Here is a 14,228-nt window from a genome sequence, read left to right on the forward strand (position 1 = left end):
GTTCTGTGCTTTCTCTCGTTGAGCAGGTGTCAGTTCTCTGTAGAACTCTGTGACTTGCAGTTTCAGCTCATTTACCTCCTGTCTGAGGCCCTTGAGGGTGTGGGCCAGGGAGAGGATGATGCTGGTCAGATCCTGGTGGTTCAGGCTGGGTGTCAGGTGTCAACTTGTGTCACAGTCTCGCTGTTCCTTTCTCTGCTGCTGCAGGTCATTGGCTGCTTTAGGCTGAAGGATGTCCATCACAGTTGCCTGCTGGGTTTCCAGGTGGTTCTGGTGAGCTGGCAGGTCTGGATGTCTGTGGAATGTCTGCGACATACTGGCACACTTGTGGGAACACCAGAGAGAGGGAGGCACAAGGCAAATGCAAGTACGTACAGAGGTGTTAAGCTATATGTATGGGGAATGGCTGTGTAGGCCGTGTAAGGTATGAATAGCTGGTGAGGGGCAGCTAGTGAGCTAGAGTGCTATGTTTTTGTGTTCGTGAACACAAACAGAGAGTTTGAGTAGCTTTGTTGAAGGGGCTGTAAGCAGGGGTCAGCTGATGACCGGGCTATGCGTGTGGTCAAACTATTACTCAAAGCACTGATGGTTCACAGGTTTGGTCACTATGAACAAAACTGAAATAAAATAATAAGATGAAATCAAAAAGGAAAAGGAAGAAGGAGGATTTTACCTATTTAGTTTTTGCTAGGAGATATGGCTAAGCAGGTGTCACTTGTGGGTGATGCTGCAATAGACTCATAAACCTAGGGTTAGACTGTTAGCTAAGCTAGCAGGGACACACCAAATACCTCGAGGTCAAAAAGAAAAAAAAAAAGAAACAATGGGAAGTGTTCCTAGTTCTATCTGGGCCTACATTGTGTTGAACAGTAACTGCACTTCAATGTACTAGGCCTGGCACTGAGGAGTGAGGAGAAGTAGAGAGGAAACAGGGATTAGGCTACTAATAACCTGTATAACTCATTAAGGAAACAACAGTTGCTAGAACTACTGTAATCCTATACAAAGAGGGAAGATGGTGATGGTAAAATAACTAAAATAAGGTAAAAGTCCAGGTAGAATGCCCTTATAGCTCTAGAAGACTAAAGGAGAGGTAAATAAACAGACTGATTTAATTAAATTTCAAATGTAATTAAATTCAGCTTAGCTGAATAGGGATATTCAGCCTGAAACAAAGGTAAATAAATGAGATAGAATAGAGGAATAAAGTCAAAATGAAGAGTAAAAGTAGAGTGTCCTTATAGCTATAGGAAACTAAAACGAAAGGTTTATAAGGACGTTGATTCAATTAAATTTAAAATCTAATGAACTTTCACTTGGCTGAATAGGGATATTCAGGCTAAATAAACATATATAAATGACATGAGATAAAATAGATTTAGACGAAACCAAGAGTGAGGGGGTAGAGAGAGAGAAAAAGAAATAGTTTAAACTAGTGATGGGGGTCTTTAACACATGCTTTGTAGAGTTTCGGGACCTCGGTCAAATTTCTTTTTTTTCTCGAATCCATGATTCGGAGTGTGCATCAAACTGCTCAATTCATGTGATTTCAGTAAACGAGGCTTCTTCACACATCATAGCTGTTTCAAATTGATTTGAAATTTTAATAGTTCGAAGCTAGGTCTCATGAACCAGTGTCTATGATTTGTATGTGATCTCGTACCCATTTTATAAATTCGTACACATTTAGTGACGCATTTAATAAAGGGAGGAGGTATATTTAAAAGTCTCCTATTGGTCTTTAAGTTTACTGAAATATAACATATTAAAAGACCCTTAATATTTAAGGGTATTAGGGATCGTTGATTGCCTTTAATTGATTACACCTTAAATAACACATTGGCTATTGGTTTGGTAAGGTGTTTCGTTGAGTTGAGTTTTCACTGCACATACACTGTTCTGACCAGCAGGGGTCATCAGCACCGAGCGCTTTGAAACAGTGAATCATTTGTGGCACAATTCATTCATTTGATTCAAAGCCTCGAGAAGCTTTGTCTCTCCCATCACTAGTTCAAATCAAAGTCCCTTAGTCTAAAAGGTCCCAAGGTCTGTAGTCTACTAACAACAGAAATTAGGATTTCTTCGCTAAAATCAGGTTAGTTTCTTATCGTATGATTTAAACACATTATAGCACTGAAAACGTTATACTGCTTGTAGGAAGGTACATTCAAGCTATAGTTTTATCTGATTTTGATCAGAAACTGGTACGTGCATGATAAAGAAGCTACTAAAACTTATGAGACAGACACATAAGATTGATTACTGGGTCTGCTTGCAAGCAATGTTTAAAACGACGCTACCGTTCTTCACCATAATATGTGAATACTGGGATGTTTCTGGCTAGCTTGTCAAGGTCACATCATGCACTGCTGCAGGGATGCTTGGAAGGGACCCTCTCCTCTCTGTGGTTGCTGGAGGTATTATGGTTCTGTCTGCTGAGTTGTTAAGCAGAAGGTGCTGGCTCTTCCCTCGTAGCTTGGTGCAAGCCTGAGGGAGTTTGCACTGCTGAGTGAGGGTGAGGGAGTAGGGTGTCTCTCCCACTGTGGTTCCTTTTGCAACCTATAAGAGTACCTGAGTTCTCTCTGGAACATGTCAAGTTCATCTTGAGTGTTGTTCAGCTGCTGGATCAGAGTCTCAATTCTGGCAGCTTTGTCTAAGAGCTCAGAATTAGCTGTTCAATAGTCCTTTCTGGCTGCCTTTTCCAGGTGTTCTCGCTGTTCAGCAGCTTTCAGAGCCTTTTGAAGTCTTCTAATCTATTCTATTGATTGATTTGTCTTTGGTTGCCATGGAACCAGAGGCCTGTTCTGCCCTTTTGAGGTGTTAGTTGCATTTCGGGGGAAGGGTCCATAGACCCTCATAGTTGGCCCTTTGGTTAGGTGAGGGGGCGTTAGATATTATTTGTTAAATATAACAAATAGTTGTGTGTCTGACTGGTCCAAATGCTAGTTATGTTAGTGCTTCAATGCAAAGCTAGATTAGTTTAGAGCTTCCATGTACTATGTTAGTACTTCTAAGCACAAGAAGCTCAGTTTAGTGCTTCTGTAAACAATAACACTATGTTAGTGCAACTAAGCAAATGAAGAGAATGCAAGCCCACATATGCTAAAAACCTTCTTTCTCTGTTAGAGAAAGTTGGTTTATACAATGTTAAGACTAAAGCTTGCCCACATGAAAGATGTTTCTGACGTGAAATTAAATGTTATTTCCATGTAGAAAGACAGATTTTAATGTGCTAGGAGTTTTATGCTCATGAACGTACTCGGTTACTAACGTAACCTCGGTTCCCTGAGATACGGGAATGAGTACTGCGTCTGCTAAAGACGCTATGGGAAAAGTATTTTTTTCTCCTGAACTGAAGCCTTTTTCAATAACGCAGTGAAACGTCACGCAGTGACTGCATGGTCATTGGTTCGTGCAGTGTATAAAAAAAAAACCAATGGCTCGGAATCAGAGCTGCACGAGCCTAAGTCAAACTTTTCGGCCTGCTCGAGGGGCCCGTAACGATACGCAAATGGCACTCTCGGGTTGATCGAACCATTCTAAGCTGTGTCCACGAAGTTACTATGGTAAATCAATTCAAATAGGTTGAGAGTGGGATTTTTTTAGAAGGATCCCAGGGGCCCCAAATTTTGTGGCATGGCCCCCGGGGGTCCCCCAAGCGACATACTGAGGGCCCCGGATCCTAAAGTGAAAGAAAATTATTTTTGGCTTCTACACAATATCTCTGCTGCAGGCCTCTCTGTCTCATACAGAGTGAGACCCTTTTGAGAGTTTAAAGTTTTAAAGTGTTCCTGTGGCTCAGTGGTAGAGCATTGTGTTGACAGCACAAAAGGTCGTGGGTTCAATTCCCAGGGAACACACATACTGGTAAAAAATGTATAGCCTGAATGCACTGTAAGTCGCTTTGGATAAAAGCGTCTGCTAAAATCATAAATTAAAATTAAATTAAATTAAAGTTTGGAAAGGCCACTTTTTTCTTCAAAGTCCTAGAACCTCGTGGTTCGGGGCCATGCGTCAGGGGCCCCTACGTAGCCAGAATCCCGAATCTCGAGGTCCTACGACCCATCGTCTCCGAACAGGGGACGTCCCACTTGCCAACTAATCGTGTAGCAGTTTGATGGACACAGTCCCTTTTTTGACCTTTTGACCCCTAAACGAGGTCATGGAGTCTTGAAACTGTTCGGCCCGCCCGAGGGGCCCGTGACGAGAGGTTGGTGTGAATTTGGGGTCGATCCGCCCATGTCCATTAAGTCACTATCCAATCGCCATTAAATAGGTCACAAATGGGATTTTATTTACAGTTTGATTAATAATACCATTAATATGGGGGCTAGAGCCCTGGGGCGTTGACTGCTTGACCGTGGGGCCCTCACGTACAACATATCATAGGGCCTAAATCCTCAGCTTTTGGGAAGGGCTTTAAAAAAAATCATCAAAAATATTTAGGGAAAAATACAGACATGTGCTCGCCCCTTTTCTGACCTTTTGATCCCTAAACGGGGTTGTAGGGTCACCAAACTTTTCCGCCCGCTGGAGGGGGTCATCTTGAGACAAAGATTTCGAATTCGGCTCGATCGTACACCTCTGAGCCGTGTCCACGAAGTTACTATGGTAAGCCCATTCAAATAAGTTGCAAGTGGGATTTCTCTAGAAGGGTCCCAGGGGCCCCAAAATGCACACGGGGCTCCGTCAGGGGCCCCTGAGTGATGTACCGAGATGGCTGAGGCCTAGGACCCCAAAAAGAAATTCATAGGGGGACACTAGAGAGCACCATATGGTGTGGACGTAAGTTTAGAGAGCTCCTTCAAAACCTCTTTAAATTTATATATTTCTGACTATTTTCATTGCGAAAGTCTGCTCAATAATATCTACCAATGAAATGAAGAAGGCTAAGTCCAAGAAAGGTGATTCACCAACCAGCGCAGGTGAACAAATGGCCGAGAAATCGTCGTCTAATGAAGGCGAATGGCTGATGGTGATGTTCGCACGGCCCCAGACTCAACTGCAATTCTGTCGGCCATTCAAACTATGAATAACAATATTAACGACAGATTTAACTCCCTGGAAGCGACTCTATCCCAGTTGCAATCAGCACTTTCTGAAACCACCTCGCGTATCACGGACCTTGAAGGTGTTAACGCTGAGCATGAAAGCCACATTTCTGATCTCGAGTGCTCTCTTCAGGAAATTCTAGCGACTAATAAGGCCTTGCGTGCTAAACTGGATGATCTCGAGGGACGTTCTCGACGACAGAATATCAAAATTGTCGGCCTACCTGGAAGCTGGCCGCCCAACTGAGTCTGTGGAAAAACTTATCCCGAACCTCCTGGGAGCCGAGAACTTTCCTGGAGGGATTAAAGTTGACCGCGCACATCGTACCGGCTCTTTACCATCAAAAGGAGGGCATCCACGAATCATGATCGCGAGGATACATCATTATCCAATCAAAGAGATGATACTAAGGCTCGCGCGGCAACATACGCCTTTAAAATACGAGGAAGCGCACATCTCCATCTTCCCAGATTTCACGGCAGAGGTGCTATCACAGCGAAGGGCGTTTGATGGAGTGAAAAAGAAGTTGAAGGAGGCTGGTATCCATTTCGGACTGCTGTTTCCCACGCGGCTTATTGTCACCCAAGGCAATAAAAAGAAAATCTTTGGTTCGGTGTCAGAGGCTGAAGATTTTGTGAATTCCATCGCAGAACAAGAGCCTTCCTGATCTGCAGTTCAGGACTGATTCTTTACGTGACTATGGTTGAAAGACTTGAATTCTCTCTGTTCACTGATGGCCTTTTTTTGGAGGTTGTGAGTATATCTTCAATCGAAAAAAGACACTCATAGTGTCACAGTGTCTGGTTGTGGTGCCCTGGACTGGCCACTTGAGGGCGTTCTTCCTGTTTCTTTATTACATGTTTTGAACTCTGTTTCCCATAGTCCTTTGCCTTGTCGTTCTGTTCTGATCATTATCACCTGTTAGTAATTTACTCATCAATTCATCACTACTTATACCATGCTCTCACTGTCTGTCTTTGCTGCAGTATTGTTTGAGGTTACATCGTGTTTTCTGTTCCCTGTGTTTTTGGATTACCTTTTGCCACGTTTCTGTTCTGTTCTGTTCTGTTTATTTGTTCTTTAATAAACTGCATTTGGATCTAACCTTGTTTTCTCCTGACATTCCGTGACAGAATACTGCAGCCAGTACAAGATCCAGCAGTTTGTTTTGCTTTTGCCTCTCGGTTGGACAATGGACATTTGGATTACCCCTCCTGCCACAGGGAAGGAGCGAGTGGCTCAACACCGGGTTCTGATGGCTCTGAGGCAGCAGGGAATGGAGGTTGGTGGTTTTGCCCAGACCTTTTGGACGTTGGCGGTGGGGCTGAATTATAATGAGGCTGCACTTAAGGACCTCCTTAATGTCTGTCTGGATGATCCTGTGCCCCAGTGGGAGCAGGAAGGACTCGAGATCCTATTCTTCTGGGGCTTCGTCAAGTATCTCCATGGTAGAAGTCAGTGGGCAATACCGGGCCAATCAGAACCCTTCCGCAGGGATTTTCCCAACACCTCTACCCTTCAGACTCTCACTAAGTGGCGGAGTGAGAGAAGAAGGACAGTAGAGCCCACTCCAGAGCCTGCTCCAGTCCGGGAGCTCTCAGAGCTCATTAAGGAACTCACTCCAATACGGGAGCTCAGAGAGTCTACTCCAGAGCCCGCTCCGGTCCGGGAGCTCACAGAGACCACTCCAGAGCCCGCTCCGGTCCGGGAGCTCACAGAGTGCACTCCAGAGCCCGCTCCGGTCCGGGAGCTCACAGGGTCCACTCCAGAGCCCGCTCTGGTCCGGGAGCTCACAGGGTCCACTCCAGAGCCCGCTCCGGTCCGAGAGCTCACAGGGTCCACTCCAGAGCCCGCTCCGGTCCGGGAGCCCACAGGGTCCACTCCAGAGCCCGCTCCGGTCCAGGAGCCCACAGAGCTCATTAAGGAACTCACTCCAATCGGGGTTAACGGTCATGTTACTCTAACAGGTACAGGCTGAATGTAGTTATATAATTGTAACTATTTGAGCCTTATTTGCATGTAAATGTTGAGCCTGTCAAATATTTGTATGAATAATTCATGTTTTATATCTTTGTTACAAGGGGTTTGTGCTAAACTCACTGTAGTTCAGGTTTATAGAGCAGTTCGTTTGTTAATCATCATTCTATTTGTATGGAGGCTGCGAGGGAGTCCCTTGTTTTTCTTTATTTAAGGTTATTTGGTAGACAGGTTTTTCTTTCACTCCTTATGCTGCCCGGCAGCTCCACTGTTCGTATGAGGTTATCTTCTCGGCTTCGTTTGGGGAAGCTGACAAAAGGGGAAGGGTGGGTGGTCTTGTCTTTATTTTTCATTGTGTGTTTAGTGTTTTATGCCTGCGTATCTCCTTCTCTGATTAATATTCATTCAATCTCTTTTGCAGCAGCCACTACTTTAGTTCATATACATCATGGCTTGTAGTAGGGGGCCCTTATTTAAAGGTGTCAATGTCACTCTTGCCAGTTGGAACGTCCGTGGATTAAACAATCAGATTAAGAGAGCTAAAGTTTTTTCTTATTTGAAGTCTATCGCTGCTGACATATTATTTTTGCAAGAGACACATATAAGGCATTCTGAACAAAGGCAACTGAGATGCAGTTGGATCTCTCAGGTGTTCCAGTCTTCTTTTTCATCCAGGGCCAGAGGAGTAGCTATTTTGGTCCGTAAACCGGTCCCTTTCAAGCACATATCTACGATCAGCGACCCTAATGGCCGTTATGTAATTGTATCTGGCCTGCTTTCCTCAATTGTCCGCTCCTGAGCCCGCTCCAGTCCGGGAGCTCATAAGGTCCAATTCAGAGCCTGCTCCAGTTCAGGAGCTCTCAGAGCTCATTAAGGAAATCACTCCAGTCCGGAAGCTCACAGGGAGCAATCGGCCTGTCCTGTTGCAGCCGTCGAGGCTGGTACTAAACTCTCTCTGCTCTTGTTTACAGTTTTCCTTGAGTCGCTGAGAGGGTTTTCTGTCCCACAAGTGTTTCCTGGCAGGATTCCGACTCTGCTCTGGTTGCCCGCCTGGGTTCCTGTTTGGCAGGAGCCTCACTGGCTCATTCCTCCGGCTCCATTCTGGCTATCGGCTGGGATTCCTGTGTGGTTGGGGCCTTGCTGGTTCATCCTGCCGGCCCCGCCTTGGCCTTTCACCCTGCCGGTTCTGTGCTCATGCCCTGGTCTATCTCTGTCCCCTGGCCCCCTTCCATTGTATGGTCCTGGCCCGCCGTCCCTCCCCCTGGTCCGCCTCAGTTCCACCTCCCTCCTGAACTTTTGTGTGTTCTGGTGGAAGGCTGAAGATTTTGTGAATTCCATCGCAGAACAAGAGCCTTCCTGATCTGCAGTTCAGGACTGATTCTTTACGTGACTATGGTTGAAAGACTTTAATTCTCTCTGTTCGCTAATGGCCTTTTTTTTGGAGGTTGTGAGTATATCTTCAATCGAAAAAAGACACTCATAGACTGTTAACGGTCATGTTACTCTAACAGGTACAGGCTGAATGTAGTTATATAATTGTAACTATTTGAGCCTTATTTGCATGTAAATGTTGAGCCTGTCAAATATTTGTATGAATAATTCATGTTTTATATCTTTGTTACAAGGGGTTTGTGCTAAACTCACTGTAGTTCAGGTTTATAGAGCAGTTCGTTTGTTAATCATCATTCTATTTGTATGGAGGCTGCGAGGGAGTCCCTTGTTTTTCTTTATTTAAGGTTATTTGGTAGACAGGTTTTTCTTTCACTCCTTATGCTGCCCGGCAGCTCCACTGTTCGTATGAGGTTATCTTCTCGGCTTCGTTTGGGGAAGCTGACAAAAGGGGAAGGGTGGGTGGTCTTGTCTTTATTTTTCATTGTGTGTTTAGTGTTTTATGCCTGCGTATCTCCTTCTCTGATTAATATTCATTCAATCTCTTTTGCAGCAGCCACTACTTTAGATAATATACATCATGGCTTGTAGTAGGGGGCCCTTATTTAAAGGTGGCAATGTTACTCTTGCCAGTTAGAACGTCCGTGGATTAAACAATCAGATTAAGAGAGCTAAAGTTTTTTCTTATTTGAAGTCTATCGCTGCTGACATATTATTTTTGCAAGAGACACATATAAGGCATTCTGAACAAAGGCAACTGAGATGCAGTTGGATCTCTCAGGTGTTCCAGTCTTCTTTTTCATCCAGGGCCAGAGGAGTAGCTATTTTGGTCCGTAAACCGGTCCCTTTCAAGCACATATCTACGATCAGCGACCCTAATGCCCGTTATGTAATTGTATCTGGCCTGCTTTCCTCAATTTATGTCACATTGCTGAATGTGTACGGACCTAATTTTGATGACCCCGCTTTTTTTCGCCAAGTTTTTAATCTTTTACCAACCACTCTAAACTCGCACCTTATAATAGGCGGTGATTTCAACTTAGTTTTAGACCCTGCTCTAGACAGATTTCCATCACGCTCTGACATATCCTTGCCCAATTCCACTGTCGTTCTTAATGATCTTATTAATTTTTTTGACCTTGTTGATATCTGGAGATTAAAAAATCTAACGGACAAACAGTACACTTTTTTCTCGCAAGTTCATAAATCATACTCCAGGATCGATTTCTTTTTAGTTGATTCTAAAATTATTCCCTGTGTTAAATCAATGAAACATCATAATAGAATAATTTCTGATCACTCAGCAGTAACAATCTCTCTAGATTTATTAGAAATTAAGCCTAGCTATAACTGGCGTTTTAATCCTACTTTGCTCTCAGATGCCAGTTTTTGTGAGCATATAACAGAGTTGCTTGCTGAGTTTCTCAAATTTAATGACACGGGCGAGGTTTCAGATTCAACACTATGGGAAAGCCTAAAGGCTGTTTTGAGAGGACATATTATATCTTATGAGTCCAGTCTTAAAAAACAAAGGGAAAAACGTCTCTTAGAAATTGATAATAATTTTACTCGGTTAGAAGACGCCTACAGAGATTCTACAGATTTGGATGTGCTTAATGAAATTACCACACTCAAATTGGAATATAATTTAATTATCTCAAACCAAGTTAAAAATATATTGTTAAAACAATTTGAACTAGGGGATAAACCAGACAAATTGCTTTCTCGCCAGCTGAGGGCGCTGCAAGCCATTAGAGCAATCCATAAAATAAAAAGCAAGGAAGGTGTCTTTTTAACAAACCCCAGTGAAATCAATGATACATTTAAAGAATTTTACAAAGAATTATACAAATCAAAGGGTTGTTCTGACCCCTCACTACTAACAAACTTTCTTCATTCATTACAGCTTCCAAAGTTGGGGTGTACAGAGCAGGCTGCTTTGAATGCAGATATAACAGTAGAGGAGATACTAGATGCTATCAAGTCTTTCCCTAGTGGTAAGGCACCTGGCCCAGATGGCTTTGGAATTGAATTTTACAAAAGATTTGCGCTGACTCTTTCTCCTTTGCTGTTGAGGATGTTTAATTACTCATTTGGTGAACACAAGTTCCCCCAGTCCTTTTATGAGGCAAATATTTCTTTAATTCTAAAAAAAGGTAAAGAAGAAACAGACCCATCATCATATCGTCCCATTGCCCTTTTGAATTCTGATCTTAAAATTCTTACCAAGATTCTTGCTAACAGATTAAATAACTGTATTGAAAAAATTATTAATCTTGATCAATCTGGTTTTATTCCCAGCCGTTTTTCCTTTTTTAATGTCAGACGATTAATGAATATCTTATATACCAGATTTGATTCTAAAACCAGCATTGCAATACTTGCCGGATTATATTTTAGCGGTGATTAGAGAATTTAACATGGGTGATACATTTGCCTCTTGGGTGAGGATGTTATATGCCCATCCTTGGGCTTCGGTTCTCACTAACTTTAATAGGTCATCTCAATTCCGACTATATAGAGGTACCCGTCAGGGCTGTCCTCTTCCGCCTTTGCTTTTTGCAGTTGCAATTGAAACTTTCGCCCTTGCCATTAAAAAGAATCCTTTAATATTGTCCCCAAATATAGGCCGAATTAATCATCATATTTCTCTCTACGCAGATGATATTATTTTATATCTTCGCAACCCAGAACAGTCTATACCTCCATTACTAAATCTGTTAGAAACATTTGGTAAACTCTCTGGTTACTCACTAAACTGGCAAAAAAGTGAATTTTTAGCAGTGACTAATAATATTGACCCAATTTTTATGCGTAGTTTACCTTTTAAAATAGCCATAAATAGCTTGAAATATCTTGGAGTTAATATACCTAGAAACCCTAAGGAGATATATAAGCTTAATTATTTAACTATGATAGAAAACCTAAAGAGCAATATAAAATGCTGGCGGACCCTACCTCTATCAATGATGGGGCGTGTGAACGCTATTAAGATGGTGACATTGCCCAGATTCTTGTATCTTTTTCGGAACTTACCAATATATTTACCTAAAAAGTTCTTCAAAATTTTAGACTCTATTGTACTGCCATTTGTCTGGGGCTTCAAAACACATAGAATATCTAAATTACATGTGTGCAAGCCAAGGTCATTGGGGGGTTTGGGTCTACCAAATTTTCAGCACTACTACTGGGCTGCCAATTGTAGAGCCTTAACTTACTGGTATGACCCACACCACGATAGTTTCTCAGATGATCTTCCTTCATGACTTGTGATTGAATGGGGTTCTTCAAACTCGTCTCTCTCCTCGTTGCTATTTGCAGCCCCAGAGACATCTAAAGCCGCAGTAGGATCCCACTTTATGATTAATAATTCTCTTAGGATATGGCGTCAGATCAGCAAGACATTTAAACTGCCAAATACCTCTTTGTTTGCTCCAACCAGTCGTAACCATGCCTTTAAACCTTCACCCTTAGATCCAGTGTTCACAGGTTGGGCTAGAAAAGGAATTCTCACCTTGAGAGATTTATATATGGACAAAAGTTTTGCTACATTTTCTCAGCTAAAAGAGAAGTATGACCTTCCTGCTTCATACTTTTTCAGATACCTACAAATTAGAAATTATGTTCGTTCCACTATGCCAAATTTTGAAACATTATCAGCTGATAATGAATTACACAAATTGCTTACTCCCAAAACCCCAAAGTTAATCACAAAATTTGTAGATTTCTTTACAATACAGTTAGATATCTCTACTAATCATCTGAAAAACAATTGGGAAAATGAATTGAATATTCTGGTTTCTGAGGAGGACTGGGCAAAATGTCTTAAAAATATATACATCTGCTCTTATTCAGTACAAGGTGCTGCATAGATTACATTATTCAAGGGTCAAACTAAACACGTTCTATTCTACTATTTCCCCTCTCTGCAATAAGTGTGAATCTGCGGAGGGCTCTCTTGGTCATCTTTTCTGGGCATGCCCAAAACTCTGTGAATTTTGGTCAGAAGTTTTTCAATTTCTCTCTGATGCTTATGCATGTGAGCTTCCTTTAGATCCTGCGACTGCTGTTCTTGGCTGGTCAGCTTCCTTGCAGCGTCTTAGCCATGCTTTCCGACTGCCTATACAGTATGGTATGATGATTGCAAAAAAATCTATTCTTTGCGTGTGGAAGAAAAAGTCGAAGCCACTATTCAAAACTTGGTTGTCAGAACTCTCCTCCACCCTGCATGTGGAAAGACTTAGATATAGTATTTCTGGAAATATAGATCAGTTTGATGCTTCCTGGAGGCCTCTTTTCAATCACCTGTTAAAAACTTCTAATAACGGCGATACTATTTGAAATTTTCTTTTCTTTTCTTGTAATTGCTATTTTCTTTAATTTCCGTGTCAATCTTAATATGTTCAGATTTTTTCTCTCTAAATTTCATTTCAATATTTGACTTTTTCTTTTCCTCAATTATGTCAAAACTAGCGACAATGTTGACACTGTTGCAAATCTATTCGCTCTCTGTTACTATGGTCATTTTCCTTAAGTAATGCCCTTGTGAGGTAAAAAGGCCTAGGTTGTTACCTATTATTATTATTATTATTATTTTATAATTGTTATTATTACAATATTATTTCACCTTGTCTATGATGTCATATTGTGCAAAGAGTTGCTTTGAACCCCTTTGCCTTTAGTTGGTGATGTGGTTATCTGCTAAACTGAATTTAATTAAAGGAGTTTTTTTTTCTCCTTCTTCTTCTTCTTCTTGTAAAAAAATAAAAATAAATAAAATATTTTTCATTATTTTTGATCCATCTCTCTCCCTGCCATTCAAGTCAATGGGAGAGACTCAGACACAGGCCCGATTTCAGCCTCACACTCAGCCGTACTTAAAAGGCTTAGAAAGCAGCTAAGGGCCCCACACTTTGGGGGCCAATTCAGGGACCTCTGATGGTAAATACTGCAAAGTTTCGAGGTCCTATGACCTGTCGTCTCCAAACGGGAGACGTCCCACTCGCCAACTAATCGTGTAGCAGTTTGGCAGTCACGCGGTCCCTTTTTTGAACTTTTGACCCCTAAAGGAGGTCGTAGGGTCATCAAACATTTCCGCCTGCTCGAGGGGCCCGTGACGATACGCAAATGGCGCACTCGAGTCAATCGGACCTATCTAAGCCGTGTCCACAAAGTTACTATGGTAAACCCTTTCAAATAGGCTGAGAGTGGGATTTTTTTAGAAGGGTCCCAGGAGCCCCAAATTGAACATGGGGCAGCGTCAGGGGCCCCTGAGCGATGTACCTTCATTATTTTTGATCCATCTCCCTCTCTGCCATTCAAGTCAATGGGAGAAACTCAGACACAGGCCTGATTTCAGCCCCACACTCCCAAGACTTTTTAGTATGGCTATACTAAAAAGTCTTAGAAAGCAGCTATGGGACCCAAACTGAACGGGGGACGTCCCACTCGCCAACTAATCGTGTAGCAGTTTAGAGGACGTGGGTCCCTTTTTTGACCTTTTGACCCTTAAACGACGTTGTAGCGTCACGGAACTTTGTATGGCATTCAATGGGGTCCCTACGAGTCACCGACAGCGAATTCGGGTCGATCGGACCTTTCTGAGCCGTGTCCGCAAAACTACTATGGTAAGCCTATTGAAATAAGTTGCACGTGGGATTTTCTTAGAAGTGTGCAGGCATGCCCAAATTCGACAAGGGAGTCAGGGGGACACCCCGGAGCGCTGTACAGAAAGCGCAGGTCGATCGGAGGAACTTTGCTCGGACGTTTTTTTTTTTTTTTTTTTTTTGGTGTTTTTTTGGGTGGGTGGCCAA

This window comes from Sinocyclocheilus anshuiensis, unplaced genomic scaffold (genome assembly GCF_001515605.1).
Source record: "Sinocyclocheilus anshuiensis isolate Anshui unplaced genomic scaffold, SAMN03320099.WGS_v1.1 scaffold2905, whole genome shotgun sequence".
NCBI lineage: Eukaryota > Metazoa > Chordata > Actinopteri > Cypriniformes > Cyprinidae > Sinocyclocheilus > Sinocyclocheilus anshuiensis.